The sequence below is a fragment of the Camelus bactrianus genome, chromosome 20 (assembly GCF_048773025.1).
Source record: "Camelus bactrianus isolate YW-2024 breed Bactrian camel chromosome 20, ASM4877302v1, whole genome shotgun sequence".
NCBI classification, from domain to species: Eukaryota; Metazoa; Chordata; class Mammalia; order Artiodactyla; family Camelidae; genus Camelus; species Camelus bactrianus.
Window position 1 is genome coordinate 36624939 of NC_133558.1, and position 14272 is coordinate 36639210.

Consider the following 14272-nt stretch of genomic DNA (forward strand, 5'->3'; position numbering starts at 1 on the left):
GAATTCTTTCTAACAAGGGACTGTAAGGCCCTGCACTTGGAGAGAGCCGCGGGAGTCAGACAAGAAACTGGGATATTTGGGCAGAAGCATAGACGTGATGGCTCTAGGTGGGACCAGGACTGGGGTGGGGGCGGCGAGGGGGGTGGATTGCAAACAGTTGAGAACTGCAGCTCCAGAGGCTCCTGGAAGGAGGGCCTGGAGAAGGAAAGGCCGAGAACCATAAAGGAGCAGGGCCAGGGGTTTGTGCCTGGTGGTGGACGCTTTCCAGAACCCTCAAATGTTTTATTGCACGGAGGGTGGGACTGAGGTGATGGAAAAGGATTAGCCTCCTTCCATGGGACATCGTCTGAAACGCGGAGGCTCCCTGTCTCAGGCAGGACGGACCCGGCAAACGCTTTTCACTGGGGCCCTACCCTCAGCTGGTGGAAATACGAATCTCAAACTGAGCATCGTAGTTTACCTTAGCATAAGCACTTACTTTTTACTAGCTGTTCTCTTTATATTTATGCCTCTCCCCTGAGGCCCGCCGAACTTTTCAGACATCATCTGTCACATGGCCCGAAAACACTGGTTAGCAGTGGATCTTACAGGCCTCATTTATTTTAAGAAAGCAGAAACATTCTTTTCACAAAACCATGGGAAGGGTGAATTATTTTTAGTCTTTTTTCCAGTTATTATATGGGTTTTTTTTAAATTAAAAAAAATGTACACACACACACACACATATTTCTTTCCTTGAAATCATAAGAGAGTTAAATAAAACTATAATGAAACAGTTTCAGAAGAAATCAACCAAAAAGTCTTTAAAAATGATTTCTCTGTGTTCAGATATCAATGAAGCAAAGCTTTCAGGCATTAAATTCATCTGGGTTTGTGTCACAGCAGGGAAGTTAATTTCATACCCTCTAGTTTGAACTTTCATCGTTCAGAAAAACATAGTTCATTGAACGTCTGACCTTTCCTTCCAGTCTGATATGGGAACCTGTGAAATGACCATTAAGCTACTTCAAGAATCTTTAGACTAGTCCGGGACTACCAAAATGGAAGAGAAATAAATCCTACTGAGGCTTGATAACGAGAAAGAGTGAACGCTATTTTCCAAAGTACACAGTGAAGAACTGATACTGACATACTTAATGCCAAAAAAATAGAGTTAAGACATTTGGGACTTAATCCTTTCCTCTATGTATGAAAGTTGGGTCACAAAACATTCTGCTGAGTAAAAAGCAGCAGAACTTTTCTTCACCAGTTTCTTCTGTCTCTGGCTTTGGCAAAATGTGAACTGATCTGCACCACGTAAGAGACCGGGCACATAAGGCACCTCCAGGAGTCCACTGTGGCCTCCAAAGCAAAAGGATCTTTCTGAGCTGTCCACATGCAAAATATTAGTTGGGTTCCCAGAGGGCTTACCCTTTGGTCTGCCTGGGTCAGAAGCACATCTGATCTCACAGCATAAGTAAACCTTTCGTGTTTCTATTAGTTGTATTAACCCAGAGAGAAATCTCATGTGAAGGCCTCCACACATAAACATAGCTGGTACCCCAAAGTAATAACAAGCAAGTCTTTCTAAAGGATCGGGGAAGTTGGGAATGGAGCAGGTAAGCCCAATTCCCACTTTCTGAAGGTAAAAATGAAGCACCAGTCCAGCAGTCCCACTCCTGGGCATATATCTAGAGGGAACGCTAATTCAGAAATGTACCCCACTGTTTGTAGCAGCAAACAATAGGCAGTACATGGAAAAAACTGACATGTCCATCGATAGATGACTGGATAAAGAAGATGTGGTATATATACAATGGAATACTACTCAGCCATAAAAAAGAATAAAATAATGCCATTTGCAGCAACATGGATGGATCTGGACATTGTCATTCTAAGTGAAGTCAGCCAGAAAAAAGAAAGAAAAATACCATATGATATTACTTACATGTGGAATCTAAAAAAATGACACAGATGAACTTATTTACAAAATAGAAACAGACTCACAGACATAGAAAACAAACTTATGGTTACCAGTGGGGGAAAAGGAGTGGGAAGGGATAAATTGGGAGTTTGAGATTTGCAGATCCTAACTATTGTATATAAAATAGATATACAACAAGTTTTTACTGTACAGCACAGGGAACTATATTCAATCTCTTATAGTAACCTGTAATAAAAAAGAATATGAAAAGGAATATATGTATGCGTATGTATGACTGAAACATGATGCTGTACACCAGAAATTGACATAACATTGTAAACCGACTCTACTTCAATAAAAAGAAAATGAAAAAGAAACACCAGCTACCATCTATTGAAGTTCTCAGTATTTTGGCAATTGTTTACAACATCATCTTATTTACTCCTCACAAAAAAAGCAATGGTTGCATTTTGGAAATGAATGCAGTAGGGCTCAGAAAAGGGTCCTGTCTTTAACTCTGCCCTGTCGACCTTAAAGCTGTCCACTCTTCCTATTAGGATAGAGTTCCCCTTTGTCAGGGACTGTTGAGGGCTGATGCTTCGCTCTTGGGTCTCTGCCCTGCATCTTGAGAAGACTGGAGGAAATCCATCCATCTCACGGGTCTGCTGGTGACCCCCAGATCTGTCAAGAAGACTGTGATCCCTGCTGGTTTTGTCAAGTTTAAGGTCAGACTCTCCTCAGTAAGTGGGAAGATAGCTCAACCCTCCTTCTGACCAGGAAAACGCAGGTGGTTCCCCAGTTTCTATTCCACTCAAGTTGAAACTTGACCAGTTTGACTGCAGAGAAATGAGTGTGCATTGTTAAGGAGCTGGGATACGTCATTTCCCTATCAAAGTATTTTTCCCTCTAATTTCAAGTTTTGATCACCCCTTGTAATACAATAGCTGCTAAATGGCACTCCCACAGGTGCCAGGACAGTTTTAAGGCTGGTCATGAAGGGTCAAAGGGTGGCCCAGTTCCCGGGAATCCCAGTCCCTTCCCCAAAGTAGTTGGAATCATCCTCCCACTTGTTAGCATATGAAGTCACGCAGCCCATAAAAACTAGCAACACAGCTCCTCATGGCCGCTCTCCCTTCTCAGTGTGACAGCCCACACTCTGTCTCTGGAGTGTGTGTCTAGTTTTACTTTAAACTGAGCACCCAACCCCCACACCTGGTGGCCTTTCTCTTGCTTTCTGCAACAGCCTGCACTCTGTCTATAGAGTATGTATCTCTCTGAATAAATCTACCTTTACTCAACAGGGGCTCGCTCTTGAATTCTTTCCCGTGCGAAGCCAAGGACCCACACTTGGCAGAGCACGTCCCAGGGGCTCAGCAGAGACCTGGGACACGGCCATCCTCTCGCCCCACATTTTTGTGCTGTATCATCTTGGCCAGAGGCTCTCTCTTGCCTACTTATGATACAAAACCAGCACTGTCTTTATTTTGTAATAGATCTTTAAGAAATGAAGCAATGGGTTTATCTGAAGACGTCAGCAAAAGGTTAAATTCAGAGTGGAGAGAAAAAGAGGAAAGACAGAGTTAAGTCTGATGAGAAGAAAAACGGAGACTCATATTCTTCATGGCCTTAACACAGTATTACCATGAAAATATTTACCCCTGAGATCATTAGTCCAAGCAGAGTGAGAGTCTAGAATAGGGAACATAACAAACAACAAAAACTGGAATATGTTTCTGACGTTGGCATTTGTTTGGCAAGGTTGGCGCTCCATGCTTACTGTTTTGAATTAGGGAAAATCCAAAACAGAAATACAGATGCAGCCAAATACTTCCATATCCCTTTCCATTACGGGGAATCTAAAAAAAAAAAAAAGGTAAAATACATCTTTCAGCAGATAATGAAGCAAGACTAACTCCTGTTTGTCTCTGCTTACTTTAAATCATTGATTTCAAAACTCTTTTTCACGGACGTTTTTGAGTTGTGAGGCTAAAATTTGGATAAGCAAATGATGTTTACCCTGTGGCTCTCATTCAAATATAAACATACCATAAATTAAAGCAAAGGAAATTGCCTTGAAAACCTAGTTTTAAAACATTGTATAGACAGTGGACACAGTAAAACAGCAAATTCAAGATTTTCAATTTATTACTGAATGTATTCTCTAGGCATATCTATTTTCAAAGGAAAAATATTTTCTACCAATCACTATAGAAGTCTAAATTAATTCGGTGATATAGGCCCATTTCCGGGTACCAACCAGAAAAAAATAAAATACAGATAACAAACATAGATACCATCATCATGATTCTTCATTTTCAACTATAGAACTAAAGGATCTGTAATTATATTCAAACCATTGTGTTCAAAATATGAGGTTTTTAGAAAAGCAGTCATGGCTCCCCCAATTAAACTCTGCTCACAGGGAAAAAACAAAAAAAGTGAAGCTAAGCATACTGAGAAATTAAAAACGTGTTTCATTGCCAAAGATTTTTCTTCTCCATTTGGGGGGAGGGGGAATTACCCTAATGTGTTGCTCCCCTAAAACACACTTCAAGGAGTCAAAACTTTTTAAGGCTAGAACAATACCAGGTCACCCTCAGCCTTGATGCTGGAAAGGGACAGTGAGATGAAGGAAAGGACTGATTTCTTCCTCATTTTTTGCAAAATAACGCCTTTTGGAAACTGTGTGCTTGCCTAGCCTCTGGTGAGTTAGCTGTGCCCTGATGTAAGCTACAAACTTGGGCACCAACTGACACTGATGTAAACTACAAACTTGAGCACCAACTGATACTTACAAAGGATGGTGGGAGAGTTGGATGTGAGGATCCCACAGTGGGGAGTGGGGATTACAGAGCGTAAGATGGAGAAGTTGGGGAAACAGGGAAGGAGAACCTGGCAAAATACCTAGTGAGCGACCTAGGGCACTAAGGTTGGGGAACGTCCATTATCAGATTCAAAATAAAGAAATTAAATTTGGCTAAATTTAATTAAACGTTGAAGTCAATCACTGGCAGAGGAAAAGTGACTTTTTCTTCTTTTCAGTCTGTAAATTTATCGAATTAACTATCATTATGCAAGGAGCTAAAAGAAATATTGAAGTAGCTAGATTTAAAAAACAAGAAACATGGTAAAAATGCTATTCCTTTTAGTGGGTCAGATCACAATTAAATTCCAGACAGAAAATATAAAAACCCAAAGGTAATTGCCAACAGATCCAACGTAAGATCGATCTTGTTCCATCATAATCATTAATAGCATTGTTTTGTTTGGAAATTATAAAAATACATTTATTTTTGTCAGTTTGGAATTTACACAAAACTCGTATAATTTGTGAAGGTCACAGTATGTAAGATCTAGCTCTGGAAACAAATCATTTTTAGATTCATAGGTAAGACTCTTAAGCTTCTAAGGCTAAGTTTCCTCATGTACGAAATAAGGAAATAGTGAAGATAAAGTAGACATTCCATTTAAAGAGCTTACCAAATGTCAGGCATTTAGTAGGCGCCCAGGAAATGTTAGTTTCCATTAGTTATTAATATCATTTTGATTGACCATCGCAGCAAATGCAGGGTTATTTTAAATGAACTAAAGATGCACCAGGGAAATAAAACCTGAATTAATCATGAAGAACTGAAAAATACAAAATATTAGCATGCAAGGGGAAAAAAAAAAGTACCACTAATCAGGGTGTGAAAAAGGAGATCTTTGTACAGACAGAAAATAAGTTTTGCTAAGTTGAGTGAGTTTGAAAATACATAAAGTATGGTTTACAAAAATCTTACATGACTAAAAAGAGAATTAATAAGAACTTAGATGGAACAAAGTAGAAATTTAACAGTGCTCTGATATTCATGTTGAGTTATTCTAACCATGAACGGTATATTGATGTTTTTGCTCATTTTTATGCAGTGGGAAAATGGCAAAAAATCTAAAGCACACAGGAAAGATTAATGTTCTCTGATGTGCTTTAAGACATTACACAAGCTAGAAAACCCATAGGTCACAGCTTACATGGGTTTGGAAAATTAACAAACACAGTTCTTAAACCCCAAAGGAAATCTATGTCATATTTATTTTTAGTAAAAATCTAGTCATTTTTACCATAAAGATACAGGAATTCTGCTCAATGGAAACCCTCCCGAGTCATTCACATGAAATGACCAATGTCGTCGTTTTGTTTAGCTCTCTTTTAAATATCTCCCCATGGCTTGACTCATTTAAAAAAAAAAAAAAAGGTTTTTAGAAACAAATACATTGCCATAGTTTGATTTATGTTTTAATGTTTTTAAAATTCTATAGAATTAGGATAAAAACAGAAGCCACTTTAAGATGTTCTGGAAAAATTTAGATTTAAGTTTTATGTTTTGCTACGATACTGAAAAACATCGTGGCACTTAAAGAAAATATAACCCTACTAAATGCTGTCATAAGAGCTCTCTAGACACGTTAATAATTATAGATTTCCAACTAATAATTACAGATTTTCAATTATAGATGTTCAACTGCGGACTCATCGGATCCCGCAAGCTGATTACATGGGAATTTGCGCCTGGGTATCACCGCTCTCCGTGCACACATGCGCACACATACACTTACCCCAAAAGAAAGTTCATGGGACGTCTTAACGTTTCCTGCTTCCCTTTATCGGTTTTTTGAATTTTAACGTTTCCTGCTTCCCTTTATCGGTTTTTTGAATTTTAACGTTTCCTGCTTCCCTTTATCGGTTTCTTGAATTCTGGTTTAAATGTAACTATCTAATACCAGATTCCCAAAGACGATGCGTGCCTATCAACTGTACCCTCTGAATGTAATATTTGCATACCTATAGTGCTTACAGTGTAAACAATTATCTGAGCAACCCCCTCGTGCAGTATAATAACCCCTAAACAAAAGGTCAACGAAACAGTGGATTCTTCTAGTCCCCTGCAGCTCATTCCCACACAGTACAATCAATTCCATAGCCATTAACTCTCATGTCTTTGGTACTTTTTCTAATGCCTTCAGTCCGCCCTTTTACACATTGATTTAATTTCTGGTCTATGGGGAAAATGCTTAATTTTACTTATTCACTGTATTTATTGATGTATTTGAAGAGAATTATTCTTAACTGTCCTCCCAACTTATTTTTAAATATTCATCCGAAAGTCAAGCACAGATGCTCTAATTATCCTTGACATTAAACAGTCCATAAAGAACTACCCCATTTATACTAATATTTACCTAAAACAAATCATAGGAGTATATGTTCCTTTTTCCCTATCAGAACGTGTAGCAAGATATGTGATTCTTGCCATTTCTTGGCTGTCAAGACTCATGTATTTATTTATTTGAAACCAATTGTCATCACCGTAAATTCAGCAAAAGGGAGCCATATGGTTTCATGAACAAAAGTGACTTAATTGCTTTATAAGATGTTCAGATAAGGGAAGAGAATATTATCAAATCTCAAAATGTTTAAGAGATCCTCTGATAAGTGGACATAATTCAACTTTTTGAACTTAGATAAATAATAATGAGAAACTGTAGTCAAAACAGCAGGACAAAAAGAAAAATATCACCCTTGATCTCTGAATTTCTTCTGCTACTTACTAGCACTGTGTCAGCTGATACTGAGATTAACCAGCCGCATAGATCATCTGACCCTTGACACAGATAAATAGTCCTCTGACAACACAGGGGCTTAATTTGGAAATTTTTCCCCTGAGGTAAAAAAACACTGCATTGGGGAATCTAAGGCTAACACAACAAGCTTATTTTACCAGATACTTCCATTTAAAAACAGCAGATTCCAGGACCTCCTAAACTGAAGCAGCTTTTTCATTAAGCATGCTCACATTTAATCAAAGAGTATCAAGTAGTAATTTGCACGTATGTTTAATATATAATGACAGGAGGACTTTAGATACTAATGTATTTAAATACTAATGTATTTTTCTAATTAGGAGTATAGATGTTGTAATTCAAAAGACATCATAGAGTTTTGGAAAAACCTCATTTTTTAATACAGTATATTTAGGAGATGTCACATGATATTGCATTGTATCAGTATGCTAAATTATTCCACACATAACAAGGAACAACTGGAGTGAGCAACACCTCATAGTTGTAGAAAAAAAAATAATCCCATTTTTTCTTATTAATGTGGGTGTGGCAGTTGTCAATTTCCAGGAACGAACCCCCGAAAATACCAAAAGTTGAAGAGGAGAGAACATGGCAAAACCTTGGGTAGTAAACGTTTTAAAATACCCACTTTCAATTTAATTGTACTGACAACTAAAATCAAGACCTTTTTTAAAAAAAAATATAGTTATAAAGAGGATTAAATCGTCGGTGCTTTTGGAAAAACGGAATAGAGAAGACTTTAATGTACCAACAAGTAGAAAACAAAAAGCTGTAACTTTGCCCCTTTACAATGTCTAGGAAATATACTGCTAACCAGCATGGGTTCCAGTCTGAGAAGGAGGCAACAGTTATAATTACAAGGGTTTGTTTCCTTGACCTTTGAAGAGGTCTTCTATGATGTTCTTCCAGCCAATTCCTAAGGTAACTTCAGTTTTATGGTTTTTTTTTTTTTTCTGGGAAATGTCATTTTATGTAGTGGGGATTTTATGCAATTTTCTCAAAACATTAGCACAACATACACTAGGAGCTGTTGGGCTCCACTCTTTAACAAAGACTATCAATGTTTTTTTAGCCATGTGGTCCATGAGCATTAAAATACTGCTTGTAAACGTAAGAAGCCAAGTTGATGTGTAAAGCTTCCTGATAGGTCCACTGAGCCAAATTTGCACTGAGGCATCTTTGGGTTGAAAATCTTTTTTGATGGTAATGTGGGCCAGTTGTTAATCAGTTACCCCTCCTGAGCGACAAGAAGCTTGTTTCCCTTAAACTCATTGATGCAACTAGTTATCCCCAAAATAATCATGTTATGTTTTTCCAAGTAGTCAGACCTTGAGAAGACTACCATACTAGGTACTAATAATTTGATATGAATCCCTAGCCAATATAAGCAATCAATTGATCATGACAGATATCTCTGAATGTTCTTTTTTGTTGGCTTCATACCCTAGATCAGTGTGTATTTGAAAATTTCCTACCAGTAATCATTTTATTAACCAATGTTATTACACATGCACCTAATAACATAGCTGTCTATCTGTTAGGCTTCCAACTCAAAGTTTAGGAACATGTATCAATAATCTTACCTTTCTCCAGTGGACTGTCATTTGTGAATTTATCTAAAACCCCTGAAAATAAACTGTAAAACTTTCAGCAGTAAAAGAATTGATCCTGAATTAGAGAAGTGCCACATGGAGTAAGTCTCCGAGCATTTTCTCGTCCAGTTCAGCCCAAGGACTATTACTCCTGCCTTCCGTGGTCCAGGCATGATTGTCTAGGACGGTCTCACACTGTCCTCATGAGGCAATTACCATTACACTCATTTTATTAATGCTGTGGCTAAAACATAAAATATTTTATCAGCGCCGAGATTTGACTCTAGCTTTCCTAATGATTTCTTCTTAGAATTTCTATGTCCAGAATGGACCTATCTATTCTATTTATCGATCCTCTTTATTTAAATTAAGTATCAAAACTTTGTACTCTAAATTTTCATAGCAATAGCTAATTTCTTTATTTTACATTTAAGCATTAATTATAATGAATTTATATTTAAATTTTTTATTGAAGTATAGTTGATTTACAATGTTGTTATAATGGATTTAATTTGATAATTTAATACATCTGACATCTTTTTTTTTTTCCCTCCTTGATTTGGCTACAAAACTTAGTGAAACTTTGAAATCTCTGACTTTAAATCTGAATTCTTACCTTGATACATTTGGAAATTATGCCACAACTTTGTTCAAAGAAAAACGGATTTTAGAGTTTTATTAAAAAAAGAAGCTTATAATGTTTCTTGGACACTAAACAATATTCTGACAAAACAGCATTTTGATGACTTGAATACAAATGAATCAGAAACATACGGATCGAGTTTTCCTTGATGTGTAAGTGGGTTTGAACAGAAAGGAAAAAGTCATTGGCAAAATTTATTCGGAGTATTGCCAAAGCTAAAATGTCTGAAAACACAGGGTTTTTAAAGACATCTTAATGATCCCATAATACTATCTTTGTTTTCCATCTCTCAATTATTCTATAAGCCCAAATTTGAAAAAAAAAAAAAAGAATTAATTTACTTGGAAGGTTTACATAAAGCATCAAACAATGGAAAATTATAGTGTTTGGGGGAGAAAATCCAAGTCTTAAAAGCTAGATTAAATTGCTATCTGTGTAATAAACCGTGTCCATATATATATACACATACACACACACACACACACACACACACATATATATATAAAGGATAGTAATTATGATAGATTTTTTTTACAATTTTAATAAAGATCTAATAAGCCAGATAATTCATGTATCTTTTTAATTTAGGGAACTGAAAATCTTAAATTACTAAGTCTCCTCATTTGCTATTAAAAACAGTACTTATTTTATCCTAGAGGATTATTAACCACCATGAGAGAACGCTGAAACTGATCTTGCAAAATTGGATGCAACAACTTGTGTGGAATTTCTAGATTTGGCCATGAAGAAGCAGCAATGTTTCTTTTCTGTTTGCTTGCTCATGTGTTGGCTTTGTTTAGCTAAAACAGACTTAATGGATCTCAGAGAATTGTCTATTCTGCATGAAAAAAAAAAAAAAACTCAGTAGAACATCCTTAAACTCTCCTGCCAAATCCATGGCAGTTCATTTATCAAATTTCTAAAAAGAATATTTCACAAACTGACAAACATTCCATAGGTCCTCTGGGAAATCATCATGCTACTTTTGATTTCAACAGTCTTTTGATTTCCAAAGTATATTCAGGCTTCTCTCCTACTTTTTCTGTGTGTAAGCAGGATAAACAAAATTTAATAATACATATCCCTGACTTTCTCCTCACCTTGTGATGGAAATGATTTCAACTACTGTCCTGTGGTTTGTGGTACAAAATTCTCCTCCTGTGTTACACCAAACTGGTGTGGTTAATAATCACTCCACATGTACAGCTTGGATGTCTTCTGAACAGTTACATGTTCAACGCAGGTGGTCTCTAAGAGCCATGTAAATCACAAACTCGTTCAATGATCATTTAAAACATGTTTTTAATACCTACAACGGCACTGCACCGAGTACCAAGTGTGTGACTGTGAAACGGAAATCCACATCCATGAGCTCATAAAACTCATATTCATTCAAATATGGAATCGTGAAGGTGTAACTCTGATTGATTAAAGCAGCAAGTCCAGCCCTTTAATGACCTGTGATCAAGCTACAAGAACATACACGTGAGTTAGATGTCACTCTTCTTCGCCATTCCTTGAAATCTTACCCAACTGACCAGCCTAAAAGTCACCTGGACCACGGTTCTTTTGCCTCCATTTGGACTTAACCATCTGTCTTATCTTTTCCTATAGTGTCTTGATTGCATCACTATTTTTAGCAATGAGGGCACTTTGTTCTTTCGAAAGTAGGTACCTATGTCTGTCTCCCAGGTTATAGCCTCCTTAACACTTTGTCTTGCCTGTATAGGCACTCAAACATTTTATGTTGAACAAATGAATAAATGAATAATCGTCAACCAATGAATTTGAAAGCAGACTTTCCTGAGTATCATTATTTCATGACTTCCAATTATTTTTGCTAAGAAGTAAATGTATTCAGAATTCATTACTGCAGATAACAGATGGTCTGTCTACTCTGTCAGTAGCAATATTGCAGTACCACGTTGGGAGCATCAGTGGTAGTGATGGTGGAACAGTCATAAGGTGGAGCCTCGGGTTATCCACATTTATAGAGACATGTCACATGCATACGTTGCATGAGGTTGCAGTTAATAAAAATAAGGTACCCAGAGGGTCGCTTGCGTTCCCAAGCCCATATAAGCTCGAACTCTGGTTAAAATCTGTTTTAAAGTATTGCTTAAATGCAAAAGGCCAGCTTACCCAGCATATTGAACCATTTTCATATTTTCATATCAGACAATATTAAAGAAACAAAAAAGAGCAACAGAAGACTGATCTCAATCCTGAAGTTTAAATAATTTGGAAACCTCTGGGAAAAGTGAAAAGTTATTGTATGTTCAGAAAAAAACTCATGAATAATTCAAGTCATTTAAAGTAAAATTACTCTAAATATAAGAGAAATACATCAAAGGACAAGGATAAACAAAATATAAAGTAGTTCTCAGAGGGAAAAGGGTAAATGGAAAGCCAGCTAGAACTAAATTATATCGATAGTAAAGGAAAGAGAGCCAATACAAGACAGGGAGTGAAAAAACAAGAGAAATTTCAGAATGTTCAAGCGGGGTGGTTGCGTGGGGATTCAAAGGAAACAGGCTGGCCATTTTTCACAATCTCCTGACTTGTGTAGTTAGACGTTGCAGCATATCCCCAAGGAGAAGACTGGGAGAAGCACATTGCACTAATTTAACTTTTCTCGTTTGGGCCACATACCAGAGAAGGGACAATGGGCTCACCCCCGCCATGTACACATCCCACTCGCATTTCTGACCATAAATGTACAGACAGTAGCTGAACATTGTAAGAATGCTTGGGGGGCGCTTGTTTAAACATGTGCTTTGTCAAGTCTACATTTATAACACGTGAACTCTGAAAACCCTTAGCAATAATCTCAAAGCCATAATTGCAAATTAACCGCCAATTCAAAATATTTGAATTGCTTATACAAAATTAAAAAATCAGCATTGTCAGTAAAATCTATGAAAAAAATCTCAGTTTTTTGGGATGGGGAGGATGTCTGAAACTTGTCTGTAACACTCTCACTAAGAACTTTCTTTTTCTAGATCAAGACCTGAGGCACATGAAACCTTCACTAGACTAACTCCAGAATATACAGAATATATTTAATTTGTGTGTGTGTCAGCCTCATTCCATCATCACAATCCTCGGAGTAACAACATCGGTGATGGTTTAATTCTTAGGCTGGGAATCTGGTTGTAGTTTGGTAAAACAATGCCACTGTGAAGTCCTATTGGTCACAGTAATGAACGCCCTTGAGAGACACATCCTAAGAAATCTACCCACTTATTAGAGACTTGCTGCATAATCGTTCAGTTTTCTATTTAACAACTAGATTGAGGACTCACTGTATGCCAGCCACCATTCTAAAAGCTAAAACACAGTAGCAGTAAGATGCACCCATGTCTGCTCTCCTGAACGTATGATCTAGCAAGGGAGGGAGACAATAACAAGTAGTAATTTAGTTACAGCTGTGGTGAGCCATTGAAAAAGTGCAGTTGTAAGAGGGAGACCCAACTTTTATTTCACTCTGTAGGTTAGCAAGCACGGCTCTGCTGGGATACAGTAAGGAGGGGCGAGGGAGACAAACTCTAGGGTCAATGTTTCTGTTGCGGAATCCTGCGAAAAACTAAAGGTAGTAAACTTTTTAAAAGGCACATTCTCTAATTAATCATCCCTTTAAAACCTACCTTCCCTGAGCCTGGATCCTAACATTTTTAGGTGACGGGCCAAAGCATAAGGTGGGCCCACTTGGTATACATCTGAATATTTTAAGCACTAATCAAGCTAACACATCATTAAATAAATTATGTTCTAGCCTCCCGTCATGACAAATACAATTTTCAATGCCCTGAAGTCCAGATTTGAATGTAAAATTTTGAAACTCCAAGTGATCTAAGGTAGAAAAGACCTTGGCCTCCTTGACCTCCTGATTGAACGGGCCAAGACCCTTCTCACCACAGTCTGTGTTTTAATTAACTAATTAATTTATTTATTTTTATTTTTATTGAAGTATAGACAATTTACAATACTGTATTAATTTTTGGTGTACAGCATAGTGATTCAGTTATATATATGTTCCTTTTCACATTCTTTTTTATTATAGGCCATTACAAGGTACTGACTATAGTTCCCTGTACTATACAGTAGGACCTTGTTGTTTATTTATTTTATATATAGTAGTTAGTATCTACAGATCCCAAACTCCCAAATTATCCTTCCTCACTCCCTTCCCCTACCCTGGTAACCATAAATTTGTTTTCTATGTCTGTGAGTCTTTCTGTTTTGTAAATAAGTTCATTTGTGACTTTTTTTTAGGTTCCACATATAAGCAATATCATGGTATTTTTCTTTCTCTTTCTGGCTTACTTCACTTAGTATGATGATCTCCAGGTCCATCCATGTTGCTGCAAATGGCAGTATTTCATTCTTTTTTATGGCTGAGTAGTATTCCACATACATATCTATATATATATATATACACATATATACACGCACACACACACATATATATATAATTCACAACTTCTTTATCCATTCACCATAGTCTTTGTA

At 37.0% G+C, this 14272-nt stretch overlaps 1 protein-coding gene across 1 annotated transcript in view; it reads right to left on the minus strand.

The window, feature by feature from the left end:
• The window catches only part of BMP5 (bone morphogenetic protein 5), a 109661-nt gene that overhangs the window by 25396 nt on the left and 69993 nt on the right, over positions 1-14272 (minus strand). The gene's annotated exons all lie outside the window — the stretch shown is intronic.